The sequence below is a fragment of the Aplidium turbinatum genome, chromosome 7, assembly GCF_918807975.1.
Source record: "Aplidium turbinatum chromosome 7, kaAplTurb1.1, whole genome shotgun sequence".
Lineage (NCBI taxonomy): Eukaryota > Metazoa > Chordata > Ascidiacea > Aplousobranchia > Polyclinidae > Aplidium > Aplidium turbinatum.
In genome coordinates this window covers 2,679,038-2,697,690 of record NC_137478.1, presented here as the reverse complement: position 1 = coordinate 2,697,690, position 18,653 = coordinate 2,679,038, and the positions used below count along the sequence as shown (strand labels likewise).

At 38.4% G+C, this 18,653-nt stretch overlaps 1 long non-coding RNA gene and 1 other non-coding gene across 2 annotated transcripts; one reads left to right on the top strand and one right to left on the bottom strand.

Annotated features, from left to right (window-relative positions):
• The first annotated feature begins 558 nt into the window (after window positions 1–558).
• LOC145774692 (uncharacterized) lies at window positions 559–17,547 on the top strand. Its single transcript, XR_014290040.1, has 3 exons — window positions 559–699; window positions 1,620–1,845; window positions 16,490–17,547. It is a non-coding gene; the product is annotated as an uncharacterized LOC145774692 (long non-coding RNA).
• On the bottom strand, window positions 7,471–7,577 carry LOC145774915 (U6 spliceosomal RNA). The gene has a single exon (XR_014290088.1). It is a non-coding gene; the product is annotated as a U6 spliceosomal RNA (small nuclear RNA).
• Window positions 17,548–18,653: the final 1,106 nt, after the last annotated feature.

The window sequence follows — 18,653 nt, the reverse complement described above, 5'->3', positions numbered from 1 at the left end:
AATAAAAATGGCCCTACTAATAAGCTAAGCAGCTAATTACAATACAGTCTCAAAACATAATACCTGCTCTTTATTTATAGCTATTGTTAGCCTAAACTTGGTTGAGATATTTCCGTTTTATCAGACGCTGGCAAAACATAGCGCTAGAAATTAGCGCTGACGCTGACGCCGTCAATTTCTTTAAGAGCTTACGCAGTACTTTACGCCGTCAAGTTTTTAGGCAATTCGCGCTGACGCTGACGCCGTTAATATATTTCAATGACGCGTACAACACTGCTATTTTGTTGGAGTTTACAGAAGAAACAATACCACGCTCTCGCTTTCTTGGAGAATATCTTTCAACGGTTGACAGCATAGGCTAAGATTTGTTCAAAATTAAATGCTCGTGAAACGACGATGTTCAATAATGGCATTGGCATCGAGAAGCAATGACAGGGATCCCTGCAGGAAATCATAGATGATAGGGATCATCCAGCGTAGCCTACTTTTGCATTCAAAATGATTTTTTTAATTCAAAAACTTTTTAGGAGAGGAGAGGACTTGCATATCGCTAATTTTTTTGTAGCCTAACTACCTTGTTGGAAGTAGGCTGTTTTGCAATCAACCCAGCGTCTTTTCTTCAAGACAAACACTGCGTCATTCTTTTTCCTAGTTTTTGTGGAATGTGGAGTCCCGGATGTGGAACAACAAACTAGTACGGTAGGCTTATAAATAAACATACGATCGATTATATTGGCAAGAAAAGAGAAGGCCTTCGCTCAGCAGTAGGCTACCTCAGGCTGAAAATGATGATGATGAAAATCTTTTAGTTTTTAGTTAAACTACATAGTTCTTTGCGTTTTTATGTAGGTTGCCAGTAGTCAAAGATGGAGTCTCAATATGTTTTGAAATCAATCTGATGTTTTTAATCCGAATTCATAACCTATGGTTTGAAAAACATTTTAGGCACCTTTACTAAAAAGTAGAGGCCCGTTCAGCGTGAACCCACTATCTCGAATTCTTTTAAGTAGGCCTACCTTCGAGTCTTCGGTCATGCTCTTCTTGAGTCGACCCAGAAGTACATGGTCGACCCGTACACGATAATGTCATTAAGGATATTCTCGACTCCTGTAGGCTACAGCCTTGCAGCGTTTGTTGCATTACTCGTTGGTAGCCTACATCTCCGGAGCACAACTAACTCCAAACATCAATCTCTTGTATCGATATAATCCTTCATGCGTCACAAATGTAGTAATATTTCTAGAACTAGGTTGTAATTCAATTTGGTGATAAGCCCATTTGACATCTAGTTTAGTGAATACCTTGCTTTGGTTCATGTGGTGTCCGACGTTTTCTTCGTAAACAGTTCTTCGTAAAGCAATTTTTCGTAAGCAATTTTTCGTAAAACAATTCTTCGTAAAGTTAATTCTTTGTAAATAATTCTTCCCAAAGCATTTATTCGTGCATGCAATGGAGATTTGATGTATACGAAGAAATGCTTTACGAAAAATTCTTTTACGGATTTCATTTCACCAACAACTGTTTACGAACAATTGTTTTACGAAGAATTGCTTACGAAGAATTGCTTTACGAAGAACTGTTTACGAAGAATTCGCCTATAACCGGTTCATGTCATGCAGCACTTCTTCAATGGTAGGCATCGGGTGACGTTCTCTTCTGACAGCTTTGTTAGCTTGGCGCATATCGACACACAAACGAATGTCTCCATTTTGCTTGGGCACGATCATTGCAGGTGAAACCCAAGTTGACGGTTCTTCAACTTTTTCGGTGATGTCGAGGTCTTCTAACTCAGTGGTTCTTAACCTATGGGTAATTACCCACATGTGGGTAATTTCAGGATAGCAGGTGGGTAATCAGCTGAACCAGAATATTTAGAATTTTAGGTGTAACAAACAATGTCACAGTTGTAAGTGGTAAAGTTGCTTTATCACTTAAACTTTTTTTTGATGTTTTGAGTCCGTTCAAAACAACCAAACAAGCACAGTGATATTTTATGATTTTTAGAATTGTTTCGTCATAGTGATTTATTTTTCGCATCATTTTTGTTGCCGGTTTTATGTATTTCATTTTTGTGTTCATTTACAGTTGTTTTATGAGCAAACTTGATGGCTGCGTTGCTGTTAGCAGTTGTTTGAAGTAGTTTATACAGTGTAAATAGTGTACATTTAGAGGTAGTGTTGAGACGAGCGAGCTATATTCTTTTGAAGATGAAAGCTTGGGAAAATTCTGGGGAATGATGGGGAAAGCATATCCAAAAGTTGTGCGAAACCGTTGACTATGTTTCCTTCCACTTATCTCTGTGAATCAGCATTTTCAAGTGTTGTTGCTTTGAAGTCAAATTTCGAAACAAGCTGTTAGATCAGAAGTCAGATTTGCTTTGTGCAGTATCCAAAATCAAACCCAATATTGCATCGATTGTACACAAAAAAAGCGCAAATGTCTCACTGAAACTATTGATGCCGTTCTTTACATTAAATGTTGTTTTTGCTGAACAACGCTGTTTTATATTTTTAATATGGTAAAATAGATAAAATTAGATTTTGGGTAATGGGACTTTGATCTGGACAGAAATGGGTAATAAGGGAAAAAAGGTTAAGAACCCCTGTTCTAACTGCTTCAATTTTTCTGTCAACTTGTCACGAAGGTTAAATGGAATTCGTCTTACAGGTTGACACACAGACTTTACATTTTTTTCAACAGGTAGGCTATTGTTAGTTGAAAGTCTTTTTGTCTAGTTGTGTCTAGTCTAGTTGAAAAGTTTTTTCCCACACCATCGAAACATGACTGATATTTATTCAAAAACGAAGGACTTTTAGTTACAGGCAGCATTTAGTTCAGAATCAAATTTAATTATTTGTAATTCTGTGGCTGTTTTCAATCCAAGCAGCGGTTGCCCTTTTCCTTCGATCACTACAAATTCGACATTTTTCAGTGCTTTTTTTGTTGTTTCAACGTTTGCTATGAAAATTTCTGCTATTTTTAAAGGTGCATCACTTCCATAAGCGTAGATTGTTTTGTCAGAAAGATGGCTTTTGCACTTAATGCGCTGTTTTTTCAAATCTTCCCACAGTGCACGATCAATTACATTACATGTAGCTCCCGATATAATCATTGAAATATTGATTCCACCAACATTTATCGAAACTTATCCAGTATTGACACTACATAGATCAGGGGTCACCAAATGGCGGGCCGCATGCGGCCGCGGAAGGTATCAGCGTACAAGTATAACCAAAAATACTTTTCTTGAGGAGTTAAAGAGCACGAAGGCAAAAAATACTTTCCAGGAAGCATATTTTCGCTTTGCATACGATTCCACCGACCGACCAAGCAGATTATAGTTCTAGGTGGGGGTTGCTTAAAGCTATTCCAATGCGATGTCCAGCCACACTGTCCCAGTGGTTGATTAAAACGTCTGTTTTTGAATTTTGAAAATGTCGAGCACAGGGTTGCTTATTTTAAGTTTGCAAATGTCATGTAAACACTAGTGTGTGTTTCACCTAGGGCTACCATGTGTCCTCTTTTAAGAGGATTCGTCCTCTTTTTTCAAGAAAAATGAAAGGACCTCCAAGGACACTAAAAAATGCTCAAATGTCCTCTTTTTTGGCATTTTCAGTTTTTTTGTTTATATTTTCAACAGGATTTTATTCTTATTTTATTTATTTGCATCAGACAATAAGTCCATAGAATTCAATTTTTTTAATAGTCATCACACAAAATATCAGACTAAAACAGCACCATGCAGGCTACATCAAATGGTGGCTATAGGCTGTAATCCTTTTGGTTATATCATATCAAACAGGTTTGGCTGTTTAAAAAATGGCAAGGAAAACGGATAGAGAAGTTACTCCAATTGAAACTTTCAAAGCAGCAGCGTAGAAAGTTAGTGAAGGAGCCTCTGTTTCTGGTGCAGCCAGAAAGTATTCCATTAACAGGATGACCCTTTCGAGACATATTGAGCGGGTCAGAACTGGTAGTGATCCTGAAGTTAAGATGGGATACCGTAGTAACCGTACTCTTCTCATCGAAAGCATTAACTCGAAAGGTGGAATCGGACTTGGCGGCACATATAACTTCTTTATGCGATAGCCTTTATGGTTTGACAAGAGACAAGGCTCGATCTCTTGCATACGAATTTGCTCTTAGAAACAATGTTGACAAGCAAGCTGGATGAAAGATAAAATCAGGGCCTGATTAAGGCTCTCGGGGGCCCGAGGCACAGCTAAGTTTAGGGGCCCCTATTGGCAATCGCTTTCGATGCAGAGCAGGAGTGCTCAACTGTTAGCCTACTGCAAAATCGTTACACAATTTGAAATTGTTACTCAAAAATAACAAGTGTGCACATACTGGCACAACAACTTTCGCTACCTACGCCTACGGTAGAAAGTGCTATAAAGTGGACCGGCTGATAATTTGGACCACTGCTGTTTTTCAATGACTGAAGTAAATAATTTCATGGTTTGTGAACAGCTTGAATTAACCTTTCTTACTGACCTAGTTTTTACTGTTTCAGAATTCAGATTCAAAGGATTGAGCTGGTTCTTTGTTGTTACTAGAGGTTTTGTGTTTTGGGGGTCTGCGATGTTATTTTGCTGGTTCAAACTATTGAGAATTTTTCAAATATTGCTACAGTTACAAAAGATTATACAAAAGTAATCTGCAGGAGAGGCATTACTAATGACTATGTGCCAAAATCTTGAAGAAATGTCCACTGTTTAGTCTAAGTTTATTAATTTTAAATGACACCAAGCAACATAAGATTATGCTAACTGTAATATGGACCACCTAACTGTTTGGTAATATGGTCCAGTGGTCCAGGTTATGGTCAATTGGTAGAAATTTGTTTCTCAGTAATGAAGACAGGCATAGAAATGAAGTTCCATGAGATTTATGCATTTTTTTCAAACTTTTTAGAGTGCATCATAAAATATATTTGTAACTTGCTTTCTTATAATGATAAAAGCTATTACCAGTAATTTGCATAATCACTTTGATATTATAAACAATTTGATTAAATTCTGATGACATGTCTAAGCATGGAAATTGGATTTAAAATGGATTTAAATGCAGTAAATGGATTTAAAAAAGCAGGAATTTACCCCATTAATCCTCTTGTATTTGATGAAAGTGATTTTCACTCAGCTGAAGTTACTGACAAGCCTCATGAAGTAGACACCTCTCCAAACAATGTATCACTGCTGATATAATTGATGATCAAGATATGTCTACTCAAGATGCAATTTCTCGAAACATTTCACCTTTGTCACAAGATGTGGTAAACATTGAGAAAGTGGCAAAAAATTCTATCATGTCAACAGAATTAAATGCTGGAACTTTAGCTGATGCACTGTATGAAGCAATCTCACAAGCACCAGGACCATCGTCATTGAGTGTTAAGAACTTACAACCTTGTTCAGTTAGCATTTCATGCAGGGTATCTGTCGAGGACATGAGCCCACTTCCAAAACAAGTTACGAAGGAAAGAAAACGTAGAAAAACTACAAAGGCTACTGTGCTGACAGGTACGCCACACAAACATAAAATCAAGTTCACAGAAAAAGCTAAACCAGCAAAACAAGTGAGAAAAGGCTTAACCTTTTAAGTTTTCAAAAAAGAGAGGTATTCCAAGCAATGCTGCTTCTGCATGCACTTGTCTTGTGTGTGACGAGTCCACTGATGAGGATTGGATTCAGTGTTGTCAGTGCAAGAAATTGGCCCATGAAATTTGTGCTGATATATCAAATGTTCATTTTTACTATTGTGACAACTGTGCCAACGATCAATGATTTGAAACTTGTTTGAGATGACTATCATGAACGTTTCAGACTATTTTTATTTATTGAGTGTTTGTGTTCTATTTCATGCTTTTGAAGTTTGACTTCCTTGATATATTTACTTTCACATGACAACTGTCCATATTACAGTATGGTGGTCCATATTATGAAACAGGGTGGTCCATTTTAGAAACTGGGTTGATAATATGGACCACTATATAAAAAAAATAATAATGTAGTATTCTTTGTTTGTGTTAAGTTTTTTTGATTGGAATTGTTTTTGCAAACCAACTAGCCTATAACTAATCAAGTAAAGTTAGTTGCACCCCAATGTTGTGGATTTTTATAAAAATATTAAGATTTTTCATTAGGTGGTCCAAATTATAGTACTTTCCCTACTAATGTAAAAAATAATGGGGGCCCCCAAAACCAGGGGGCCTGAGGCCTGTGCCTCGTGTGCCTCATGGTTAATCGGGCCCTGGATAAAATGGGTGGTAAAAAATGGTTACGAAATTTTATGAACAGGCATCATCTGTACTTGCGATGTCCCGAACCTACATCATATGGTCGAGCTACAGCTTTTAATCTAGCAAATGTGAGCAAGTATTTCCACAACCTCAATGAAGTAATGAAAAAATATCAGTTCCACCCAGGCCAGATTTACAACTGTGACGAAACCGAAATATCTACAGTCCAAAGGTCCCAAACAATTGTTATACTACTTAATTACTTTTATATTAAACCTTATTCAAATTGACTTCGGCTACGGATGGTCTTTGATTTCCAAAAATTTGCTGTAAACTTGTTAATGTAGACTTAACATGTTGATCCATACACAGACGTGCATTCTAGCGTATTAAATGCCATTGTTTTGAGGTTATCGTAAGTAATGGCAGTGAATGCGAGCAGAGCTGTGAGTCAGTCAAGAAATTTTTGTAGGCTATTTGAGGAAATCTGATGAATAAATTCACCAAAAATGAAATTTGTGACAAAATCAGAATTGGGCACATCAAAAAACAAGAAATGAAACATTAAAAAATAGGATTTCAACACCAAAAAATTGAAGAAAAGTGAGTTAAATTTTTTTTAATCAGACTGTTAGCAAGTGGCTAACAGTCTGACTGCAATTTTCTGGGTCGAATTCTTTTCGTTTTTCCAATCCTTGTGATGTTGAAACTCATAGTGTCACCTGAGGAAGGGAGCAAATATATTTTAAAATATTATTTTTAACAATTTCATGTAGAACGTTACAAAAATTGGAAAAATTTCGAAAAGTTTTAGAGTGTAAAAAATCAGGGCGGGGAGCTGTAAAATATTCATATGCCAAACCTGACAAATAAGCTAAATTATGTTTGTTTTATTGCGCCTGTTTTTTGTTTTGCTACATAGGCCTACAATTATTCAAAAAAATGTTTAAACGTGATATTCTATTTGCGTTTTACAGTAGTGGCTGGCAAAACTTGTCCTCTTTTTGGGCGATGAAAATATGGTAGGCCTAGTTTCACCGTTATTGTATTTCACGATCAGTGTTCTCTTTATGCAAGTTTTTGTTGGCAAAATAGGTCGGTGTGCCAACTCAATTTATAATAAATTGGCAAAATATTATATATAAATTTAAAGACTTTTTCTGATTGTAGCCTATTATGAAAATATTTAGCTTAGTACTGCAAAATGTTTTTTTTCTTTCTTTTTTTAAAGAAATATGGAACGCTTCATGATTTCGCGTGTCATCCTTGCGCAGGGGCCATGCTAATCTTCTTTGTATCGTTCCAATTTTAGTATATGTACTGCCGAAGCAAGTACTGCAAAATGTTATTAATCAACAAATTCTTGCCACGCTGATAAGCATCGCAAGTGACAGTTGTCTATAACAAAAGAAAGACGGTTTTATAGACTCTCACAAAAAGGATGAAAAACCAACTCATTGCTTTTTTAAAAGGAAGACTGTTCATGATTTACGATAGAATTACGATTTTGGTGATTTCTACAAGCATTTGTTTCATGGTGCCTGGTTTCTTTTTCCCTGTTATTGGAGCCTATTTTTCGCTGATATGTTTGTAGGTCACTATTGTTGCCTGTATTGCAATGTGTCAAACATTTCCTTGTTTACTAAAATTGTTAATTGCAAGATATCTTTTGTGAAGCGAAGTGACAACACCGCTCTTGCTTGGCGATGAATATTCTGATGAAACCGCTCGCCTCGCTGTAAGTGCTCAAAACAAGTGGCCTCGTTTATTATAGGCATTGTTAAAAAGAGTCAAAAGTGTTGTAAAAGGGGCTTGGCCTGGCAGTAGCGTTGTTCGATTAATTTTGTTGCTGCGGTATTCTAACATAAATATGAACAACATGTAACGCTGGATACTGGGTACGAAATGCGTTCTTTTTTAGCATTAGAGTCAACCTACCTAACATTTTATTAGTGCGACCCGCCACAGCTCTCCTTAGTGCCAAAGTGGTCCGCATGCAAAAAAGGTTGGTGACCCCTGACATAGATTAAAGATATAGTCCAACTCACCATCAGCATTTCGTTTCACTTGTCTAATGTTATTTTTCCGGTTTGTCCTGTTGCTTCCATTCGTCGGGTTCTTTTCCACGTGGTTGCAGCTTGCAAAATGACCCATTTTATTGCATTTTCTACATTCTTTTCCTTACGCTGGACAATTCTTGTCGCTGTTTTGTGACCTTCCCTTCCGCATCGGTAACATCAGAATCGAGATTGATAGCTTTTCTTATCTGATTTAAACGTCGAGATTTTGTTGACTTCCTGACCGTATGATTTGGATTGAATTTCTGACACTTCGCATGCCAAGGCCAATTCACTTAACGTTTTTAGATTCAAGCAGTGATGTACGCCCATACAAAAAATATTGACGCCGTCAGCGCAAACGCAAACGTTCGAAAAACCATACGCCGTATGCGTCAACGTAACTTGTAAAAAAAGTTGGCGGCGTCAGCCTCAGCGCATACACTAGCGTAAACTCATTTTGTTTGCTAGGTGCTGAACATTCATACGGTATAAACCACTCGAAACAAACAAGTTTTATTTTGAATTTCCACGAAGAAACACAAGCATCTGAAAGTGTTCATCTGACATTTTGCTGTGTTTTGGTTCCAATATGTCTTTGCCCATTGCAAACATTCTTTCAACTGGAGCGCTGGAAGGTATTGGCGTGTTGTAGCGAAAAAAATACATTAAAAAGTATGCGTTGACGCTATGCGCTTAAAAACCGCGAAAACTTTACGGCGTAGCCTCAAGTGCAAACTATCCAAAAAATGTGGCCGCAAGCGTTAGCGTAAACAAAAAGTCTACGCTGCAAGTCTGCGGCGTAGAATTTGCGGCGTATACGTACATCTCTGGATTCAAGTCACTTCCTTTTTCTAAGAGTCGCCGTCGTAACGCATCCGATCTACATTTTTCCACAACTTGATCACGAATTTGATCATCCATGTCTTCAAAACTGCACGTTTCTGTTTTAATCGAGTTACAACAAGTTGTTCTACACTTTCTTTCTCTTTTTGAAATAGAGATCTAAATATATGGCGTTCATAAGATACATCAATGTTTCACATAAGCACCATATCGGTCAGGTTCTTTTCGTACCCGAGAGGATCTGCGAAGGGCAGGAACCTCAACATCGATCACGGCCGGTTTGTGCGAGTGTTCAACAACCGGATTTTCAGGTGTAGACTTTGGAGATTCAAGTCCGGACTTTGGTGATTCAGGTGCAGGTTGTGAATTTAAATCCAGTAGTTCGGGTGAGGCGGTAACGTTGTTGTCTTCTGCTTGTTTTTCTTTTTGCGGACAAGGAGCAAGGTCTGTAGTCGATACAGTTGATTCTCGGCCATTTGGATATCGAACATGTGCAAAGCTAGGGTTCGCATCGAGCAATTCAACTTCATCTACTAATGGCTCGTCCTTGTTCCTGACAAACCGACGCAGGACAGATCCTGGTTGGAGCAACCAACCAGGTAAACTCTTCCCGAGCATTGAACGTCGTTCAAACCTAAGAAAACGTTCGTGCGGAGTAGCATTTGTGCTGGTGCATAATAATGATCGCGCTGCATGTAAAGCGTCAGGTAGGACTTCTTCCCACCTCTCCTGTGGAAGTTGACGATCATGTAACATTAACTGTACGGTTTGCCAAATAGTTTGATTCGTTCTTTCTACTTGTGAATTGCCAGTGGGATGATATGGTGTGCTCCTACTGGTAGCCACACCTTTACTTGTAAGGTAGGTTTTTACATCATTGGACATAAAGGCCGAACCTCTATCACTATGTACGTATCCAGGAACGCCAAATAGTACAAAAAGTTCTGATAAACACTTTAACACTGTTGATGAGGATTGGTCTTTGCATGCGAAAGCAAATGGATAACGAGAGTACTCGTCAATAACCATTAAAATGTATGGTTTGACACCTTTTACTGGACCCTTGAAATCGATACTTATTCTTTCCCAGGGACTGGTGGCACGTATTAAATGTTGGTTTTTATCCAAGCTGTGATAGCGAGGCTTCACTTCACAACACGAACGACAGCTTTTGCAAACATTTTTCACATCATCTAGAGAAAACGGCAAGTTTTTTGAACGAGTGAATTGCCAAAGACGAGTAACTCCCAGGTGCCCAAGTTGGCGATGAATGTCTTTTAGATTGGGTTGTTGAGAGTAGCTAGCAATCACTTTGGAGCGAGATAGAGTGTCAGGAGCAACGTTATCGACTCCTGGCCGATGCTCTACACTGTAGTCGAAGCAACCCAATTCTGCTCTCCAAAGTTGAATTTCGGCATTTTTGACTTTACCTTTGCTAGTTGGGTCAAGCATAAATGAAAGAGCTCGTTGATCAGTAATTAATTTAAACTTTTTACCATGAAGATAGTGACACCAACGTCTAACTGCTTCGATTATAGCTAAAGCCTCTTTTTCTACAACAGGGTACGCTCTTTCGCATTTTGAAAGTGTTTTTGAGAAAAAGGCTACCGGTCTCCCCCCTTGATTTAAAGTTGCAGCTATTGTATGTTCAGATGCATCACAATCAACCTGAAAGGGCAAGTCGTCACGAATAAACGATAGACAAGTATTCATAAGTCCTTGTCTTAATGATTCAAAAGCTTGTAACGCCAGTTGAGATAAGGGGAAGGTGTTTCCAGTAATTGCGAGGTTTAGTGGACGTACCTTTTGTGAGAATTGAGGTATCCAACGAGCGTAGTAAGCGAACATCCCAACGACTCTTTGAAGTTCAGTTTTACACTTTGGAACGGGTAAATCCAGTAGTGGTTGCAATCTTGTGGGATCGGGTTTGATTACTCCATGAGAAACCCCTGTAGCCAAGTACGTCGATTTCGTATTTGCAAATAAGAGATTTTGAATCGTTAAACGTTAAACCTTCTTCATCAGCAGCTTTCAAGAGAGCTTCGAGCTTATGATCATGATCTTCTTTACTTGTTCCAGCAACTGTGATGTTGTCTAAATATGCATATGTCCCTCGGAGTTTATGCTTGCGGATAATATCGTCTATAATTCTTTGAAATGCTGATACTCCATTTGTAACTCCGAAAGGGAGTCTACGGTATTGAAACAGTCTCCCTGCGGCTTCGAATGCAGTGTATTCTCGATCTTCCATGCACAGGGGAACTTGGTAATAAGCTGACTTTAGATCTAATGTGCTGAATATCTTTCCGTGGGCAATGGCATTCACTTGGTCATCAATTCTTGGTAAAGGAAAGGCGTCAAGAAGTGTAAACTTGTTAATGGTGCGAGAGTAATCTATTACCATCCGCTTTTTATGGCGTCCGTCATCTGCGATTAAAACTTGAGCTCTCCAAGGTGAAGTAGAAGGCTCTATAACCCCATCAGCAAGGAGTTTGTTGATTTCCTGGCGAATAAAATGCTGATCTTCTGGATTAAAACGTTTAGACTTCGTCACGATTGGTCGGACTCCTGGATCCAGATTCTTGAATAGACGAGGTGCTGTGACTTTAGCCGCTGCAACACTACAGTTTGAAGGTGTTATTATGATATCCTCTTTTTTACCATTGAATTCATAAATCACCCGTCGATGCAGCGCCATGAAGTCTTGTCCGAGGATGATGTCTGCACAAAGTTCGCGTCCAACTCCCAGTTGTAAATCATATTCGCGATTAAATAAAGTCATTTTAGCAGCAGTCTTTCCGAGACACTCAAAATTTTGAGTTACGCGAGCTAGTGAAACTGAAGAAGTGGGTCCTGATGGAGGATCCAGCCCAAGCCATTTCGCAACCTTCCAGTCAATGTGGCTATGAGATGCCCCGGAGTCTAGAAGAGCAGTGATGTGTTTTCCGGCTATTTCCACGGAAACTGAAGAAGACGACAAACAGGATGGCACACCGGCTAAAACCGACAATAAATAAGAAGAAACTGTTGAAGCGACAATGCCATCTTCAGAACCAGACGATAAGTGCTGATCTCCCAGTATTGAAGCAGATGTAGATTGTGCTTTGATACGATTGTTTTGTCTTTTTTGTGATTTTAAACAGGCTCTTTCGAAATGACCCTTTTTTCCACATGCTCGGCAAGAAGCGTCCCGAGCAGGACATTCCATCCTTCCGCCCAGGTGCAGTTTTCCGGAGCAAAAGTAGCATTTCCTTAGTGGGATATTGGCATTTCTTGACGATGCAGCGACGGAAGATTGAAGAGTAGTTGAAAGACATCCGGATTGATTGTGCGCTTGTTCGAGTAATTCAGCCTTAGCTATAGCATCCTCAAGGATGAGTGATTTTTCTTCTGGTAGTTTCTGCTTGATAGCTGAAGAAGAGATTCCAGTAATAAATGCATCTCGAGTTAATTCCCTTTTGAAATCTCCTGCGCTGACAGCTCGCCACTGGCAATCTCGGGCAAGTGCCTTGAGTGCTTTTGCGTACGATGTGATAGTTTCATCATGCTTCTGTTCCCTGTTGAGTAAAAGGTGACGGGCAAAAGTTTCGTTTTTCTCGTTTAAGTAGGCTTTATCGAGTACTTCCTTTGCTGCGTCGAAGGTAGAACAGTCCTCAACAAGGTCGTACACTTCAGGTGACAAATAGCAGTGCAGTAATGCTATTTTATCTACTGCTGAGAAATTTTGAGAGCTTTGGTCGCCTTCAGAGGGTTCACGGCTTGGCACAGAACGCTGAACTGCTTCAAGAAAGGCGTTAAACGTTTTCAGCCAATGTCTGTAGTGCTTAGCAGCAAGTGCGTCACTCGGGTCAAGGTCTAGCACTTTCGGTTTCAACAAACCTTCCATCACCAGATAAATAAGTTGATTAAATTGTTACGATATAAACCAAACTAGAAACATAACTTGGCTTTAATCAACTTAAATTCGTGCTAAACAAACAAAACAAATATAAGGTTAACTAAATATATCTACGGTAGACATAGTTCTGCACAATTCTATTCTCCTCGTTCTGCCAGTACAACTGCAAGATAATAATAATAATAATGTTATGGTTTTATTTATTGTCGCTCTACAACAGCTAAGGTCTTTTAGCGACAGGGCTCATTATTAATTTGTATCAGGTTTACGATATTATCACATTATTACCCGACTCATTCTCACTGCGCGATGCAGGATAGAACACAATCGGTACCGTTTTTAAAGTCTTCGGTTTGACCCGACCTGGAATCGATCTCAGATCTACCAGCACCAGAGCCGAAGGCGAAACCACTCGGCCACTGAGCTGGTCACACAACTGCAAGATGAATCAGTGGCAAGGCGAGAGTACAGAACTAGAAAGCGTACAATTACCTAGGGCACACACGATTATGTAAGCGAGTAAACAAGGTGAACTACAGGCAAGCAATCATTACATTTACCAAACAAAGTTCAAAGTAATAATTACTTCTCTGGCTGAATGCTGGAATGGTCACAATTGGACAGACAACGTAGCATCTGATTGGTTCGTGTTCGGATTGGGAATCTGCATGTTAAAGTGCCTACCTTCCAGCACAATGCAGCAGCAGAGCTCGCTTTCTAGAAGCATTCGTGACGTTCTTTCCGTCAGCATACAACTCAAAAGCTCGTTTCCATCTGGTCAATCGTGTGCTTGCTCCAGGACTTTCACAGCCAAAAGGTTGCAAATCAAACGTAGGTATCTCCATTCTTTTCTGAGTAAGGTACCCTGCCCAAATAAGGCCCACCCTTTCATATCTGGAAAACCAAAGCAAGCAAGGAACAGCTGTTGTAAACTAATTGGCTGCGATAATCATGTGAATGAATAGAAAAGTAATTTGGTTTCCTAGAACAAACCACATGCCAGCAGAGTTAGTTGTAAATTTCTGAAAGCTATCTTGCAGGAGTAAAATTTTGTTCAGTTCTTAATCTATCGGCGTGTTTTCGTAAGTGGTGTTTGTTTTCTACCTTTGTTAGAGTTTCAGGATATGCTAAAGGGTCTAAAGTTTCAACATGTATTGACATATTGACCTTTCTTGGATAGTGTATTTAGGTAGTATACGTTGAACTGATTGTGAAAAGTTGCCCTAACAAGGCCCATCAAAATCAGCCATGGGCCTTATTAGGGCAGGTACCCCTTGGCATTCAATTGTGGGCTTGTAAGGGCTGTTAGGAGAAAGACAGTGCAGTTGATACTTCCTTACAGGCAGCTAACAAGCACAACCTCAGATTAAAACACCACCACCATGTGGTTAGGGTACAAAATAACTTACCTGTTTCCAGTTTTGCGAAAATTGGGTTTCGCTTTTATTAACATTTGGAATTTTTCCATTTGGTAACAAGGCTACTGCTGACCATGTCTTTGCTCCAAGTGATGTCACCAACATTGATCATACAGACGGTGACCAATCTCAGCTGCCATCACCGAGTCATGACATGTTTTCACAGTCCCCAACAAATTGTGGGATGTCTCCACAACCGTCAACAAGTCATGAGTTGTCTCCACAAATATCAACAAGTTATGGGAGGTCTCCACAATCGTTAACAAGTCATGAGATGTCTCCATAAATATCAACAAGTTATATGATGTCTCAATAACCGTTAACAAGTCATGAGATGTCTCCACAAATAAAAAGAAGTCATGGGATCTCTCCTCAACTATCAACGAGTCATGGGATTTCAACACAGCCCCCCCCCCCCGTATCAACACCATGTCATAGCATTATGGCTACACCGTCAGCAAATACCAGCAAGAAGCGGGGGCAAAGAAAAAGGAGCATTAATTATCGCGCAACAACTGTATCGAAGTCTCTGTTTGACACGTATGGAAAAGGGAGAGAAAAGGCAAAACGAAAGGGGAAAACAGTAAATATGCAAAGACGTCCAAGTGTATGAAATTGGTGTTGCCCAGTATGTTTAGAAAATACAGTCTCTAACATGAGGCAACGTGAAAGTTGCAAAATATGGTAGGCAGCCATGAAAACTGTGCTGGTTTAACAAAAGATGATGATGAATTTGTATGCCCTGATTGTGATATGTAAACGTTTTATTGTTAAAAAAGAATTTCTTTGAAGAAATTTATTTGAACTTGTGATTGACAAAAACCTTGTTTGCACGAACTTACGATTGATTGGAAAAGAACTTACTTAAACTCACTACGTCAAGTTTAACATTTCTTTTTGTAATAAACTATGGTAACTAAACTCTTTTTGGGATTTTTTACGGTTTTGATGTTGTGTATTGTTTTTTTCCACAATTTATGGTTCAAAAGATTGAGTTTAGAAGGCTGGCCTTATTAAGGCAATGGTGCCCTTTTAAGGCCCACTCAGAAGTAATTAGTAAATCAACTATAATTTTAAAACTGTGGTCAATATGTTATTAAAATTATTCTGAAGAAGTGCTTTAAAGATGCTAAAACCCAATAAAACACACATTGGTACCCGCTTTTTTCATTTCATGATCAATTTGCGACAAAATCAAAAAGGTGGGCCTCAGTGGCGGCTCGTGTGATGGTGCTGTGGCGCTGCAGCACCACCAAATTTTTCCCTTGTTCTTCACGTTATAAGAAATGTAGCAAACGTTGTGATTTTTCATTATTTATATTAATCCGTTTAGATTTGTAGACCTTTCCAACTTTTTGCTACTGTTAACTGGAAACGCTTTCTGAGATAGGGAAAGTACCTCATTGTCACATGACTGCTTTTTGATGACGCTTTGGCTGGCGCAAAGACTAAAACAGCTCCAGGGCCCCGACGTCATCAAAGCAAACAAACCAAATGAAAGTACTAACTATTTAAATTACTATTTAAATATTATTATATATTTATTTATTATTTATTTTACTATTTAAGGGTGTTGATCCTAAAATAACTTGGTCCATCCACAGCTGTGCTCGGCCTTATAGTGGTGGTGGTCGTAACAATTGTGGCCTATGTTTGGCCGAAAAGCTGGCCATTCTGAAGGCTGATAGTGGCCACCTTTTGAACAAGCGTTCGGAACTGGTCGGTAAATGTCGTCATAGAAACAAATTTAAACTCAAGTGCTTCAAAATAAAATAAATTCCTTTTGATTTTCACAGGTTTTTAAAATTTCATTTGATTTTTACAGGCTATAAATCTCATTTAATTTTTACAGGTTTATAAACAGATTTTATTTCATTTGTTCAGGACACTACAGGTTACATCATCACAATTCCTTGGGATTTTTACAGGTTATAATTTTGAAAAAATTGAATTTCATTTCATTTTTACAGGTTGTAAATCTCATTTAATTTTTACAGGTTTAAAAACTATTTTTGTTCATTCTGTTCAGATTACTACAGGATGCGCCGATCATAACAAGCATTTTGCTTCTTTGTGATGTCATAGATGTTGCCATCATGTTGCTTGGTTTCCATTGGGACAAATTGATTGAAACTTTATCGTGGCGGATGGAGGCTGTCCTTAGTAATTCTGGAGTTTTTTTCTGCAGATTGGATTACGGTTATAATATTTAATATCTTTTCAGGAATTCAGGTTTAGAGGTTTTTTTTGCAGATTAAATTACAGTTGTAATATTTAATATCTCCTCAGGAAGTACAGGTTTAGAGATTTTTTTTGGCAGATTAAATTACAGTTGTAATATTTAATATCTTTTCAGAATTATCGATTCTTTACTGTTTACATGTTTTTACAGACCTTCTGATGATCCGTTAGGTGAAACAATTTGTAAAGGCTTCAGATAGTAATAACTACATTTGATTTAATTTGCTCTGCTTTGCCTTTTTGCTTGGCATTGAGCACTTTTTGTAGTATTAATAGTTTTCATTGTTTTTTATATATAGGCTATATATATATATATATATTTTTTTTTTTTGTAACGCTGCCCAGAGACAGAGTCTGAAAATAACCTGATTTGTACCATGCTAAATGCGGATGTTCATTTAAAAATCGAAGGTTTGTGATGTTGCTTGTAATTTGTTGTACAAGGAAGACTGACATGCAGCCTACTCATTAGTAGTGGTAAAGTGTCATCGTCCAGCGATTTTCTCTTGTTTCACCTATGGTTATGTTTGTAGTTTTCTGACCTGAACGTGTATTTTTCTTTTCTTTTTTTCTTATATCACCACATGGATGTGTAATATGTATTGTATATTGTATATATATCTGAAGCAAATAAATAAGCAACGGACAAGTCGGGACCAGCGATATTCATTCGTTATATACGAAATTGACCCTCGGCACACCGCGCAGAGTTGCTACGTCGTATTCATTACGTCTCCAGAGTTAATTACAAGACGTTTTCAAGACATAAAAAACACTGTATTTCACTGTGAAATGAGTGCTGTCACAAGTAGAAGATCTGCAACAATAAATTTCTATTTTTCTTCATATATTCTGCTTTTTCTTTTTTGGCGTTCTGTTTAATATAGTGCTACAATATAGGCAACATACCTCAAGGTTTAATGGAAGAGAAAAGGAAGTTAGCCAGGGAATATGTTGATAAATATCTAAGTCCTTAACTTTTTCTGAGCTGTATGTATGTAATTTTTAATAGCCTAGCAGCGATTTAGCCAATTATAGATATGCAAAGTGCAGAAATTTAATTTTTGCATCTGCTTGATAAAGTTCAAATCGCGAAAGTTTTATCTTAACTTTTCATTACAACTTAGAGCTGAAGATGCGCACAGAATGCACCAAATTAAGTGTCATTTTTCAAAATTTTCTGGGGGGGGGCCCCCCAGACCCCCCGCCGTTTTACTCGCCTTCGGCGATGACGCGGCCGGGCTGTGCCCGTCCGCAGCACCACCACTTTCACAGCTCACCAGCCGCCACTGGTGGGCCTTATTAAGGAAGGGTACCTTAGGCTATTATCCATCCCATCCTCGTCGCCAGAATTGTTGTTTCTGCCTAGCCTGCTTTACACAACTTGATAGTTCAGATTTAACTTACTTGTCATAGCACTTGTATTTGCGTGGCGGAACAAAGATTCCAAACAGCAAGACACAAGTCATTTATATACTAGCACGTTACGGGTTTCCAATACAGATTATGTAAATACACAGACACTACACCAGTGAATTTCGGAGGAGTGCGAAATGGTGCTTGTAGGCCGGCACTGTAGGATGGGCCTTAGTTTTAGTTATATTTGTTCAGAGTGCCATAATTTTTGTCTAAAGCATCGCAATCAATTGCATTCTAATGAAAATACACAGAGCCCAAAATGTGGGCTAAGCTTAGAAACTAAGCTCATGCTCAGCAAATAAACGCTTCGAAAACTATCTTCAGCGTTATAAATGTTATCTTAATTTTTTGATTAAAAACCAGATGTGGCCACCATTTTGTTCCTAAATTGCATTCTATATTTAAACTTTCACAGACAAGTTCGCTTTATGCTTGTTATACGGTATCACTTTTTTTTAATACAAAATCTATCTAAACAAGTACGGTAGGCCTACGGTAACCTAGACCTAATTGCTGCAAACTAAAAATTTATC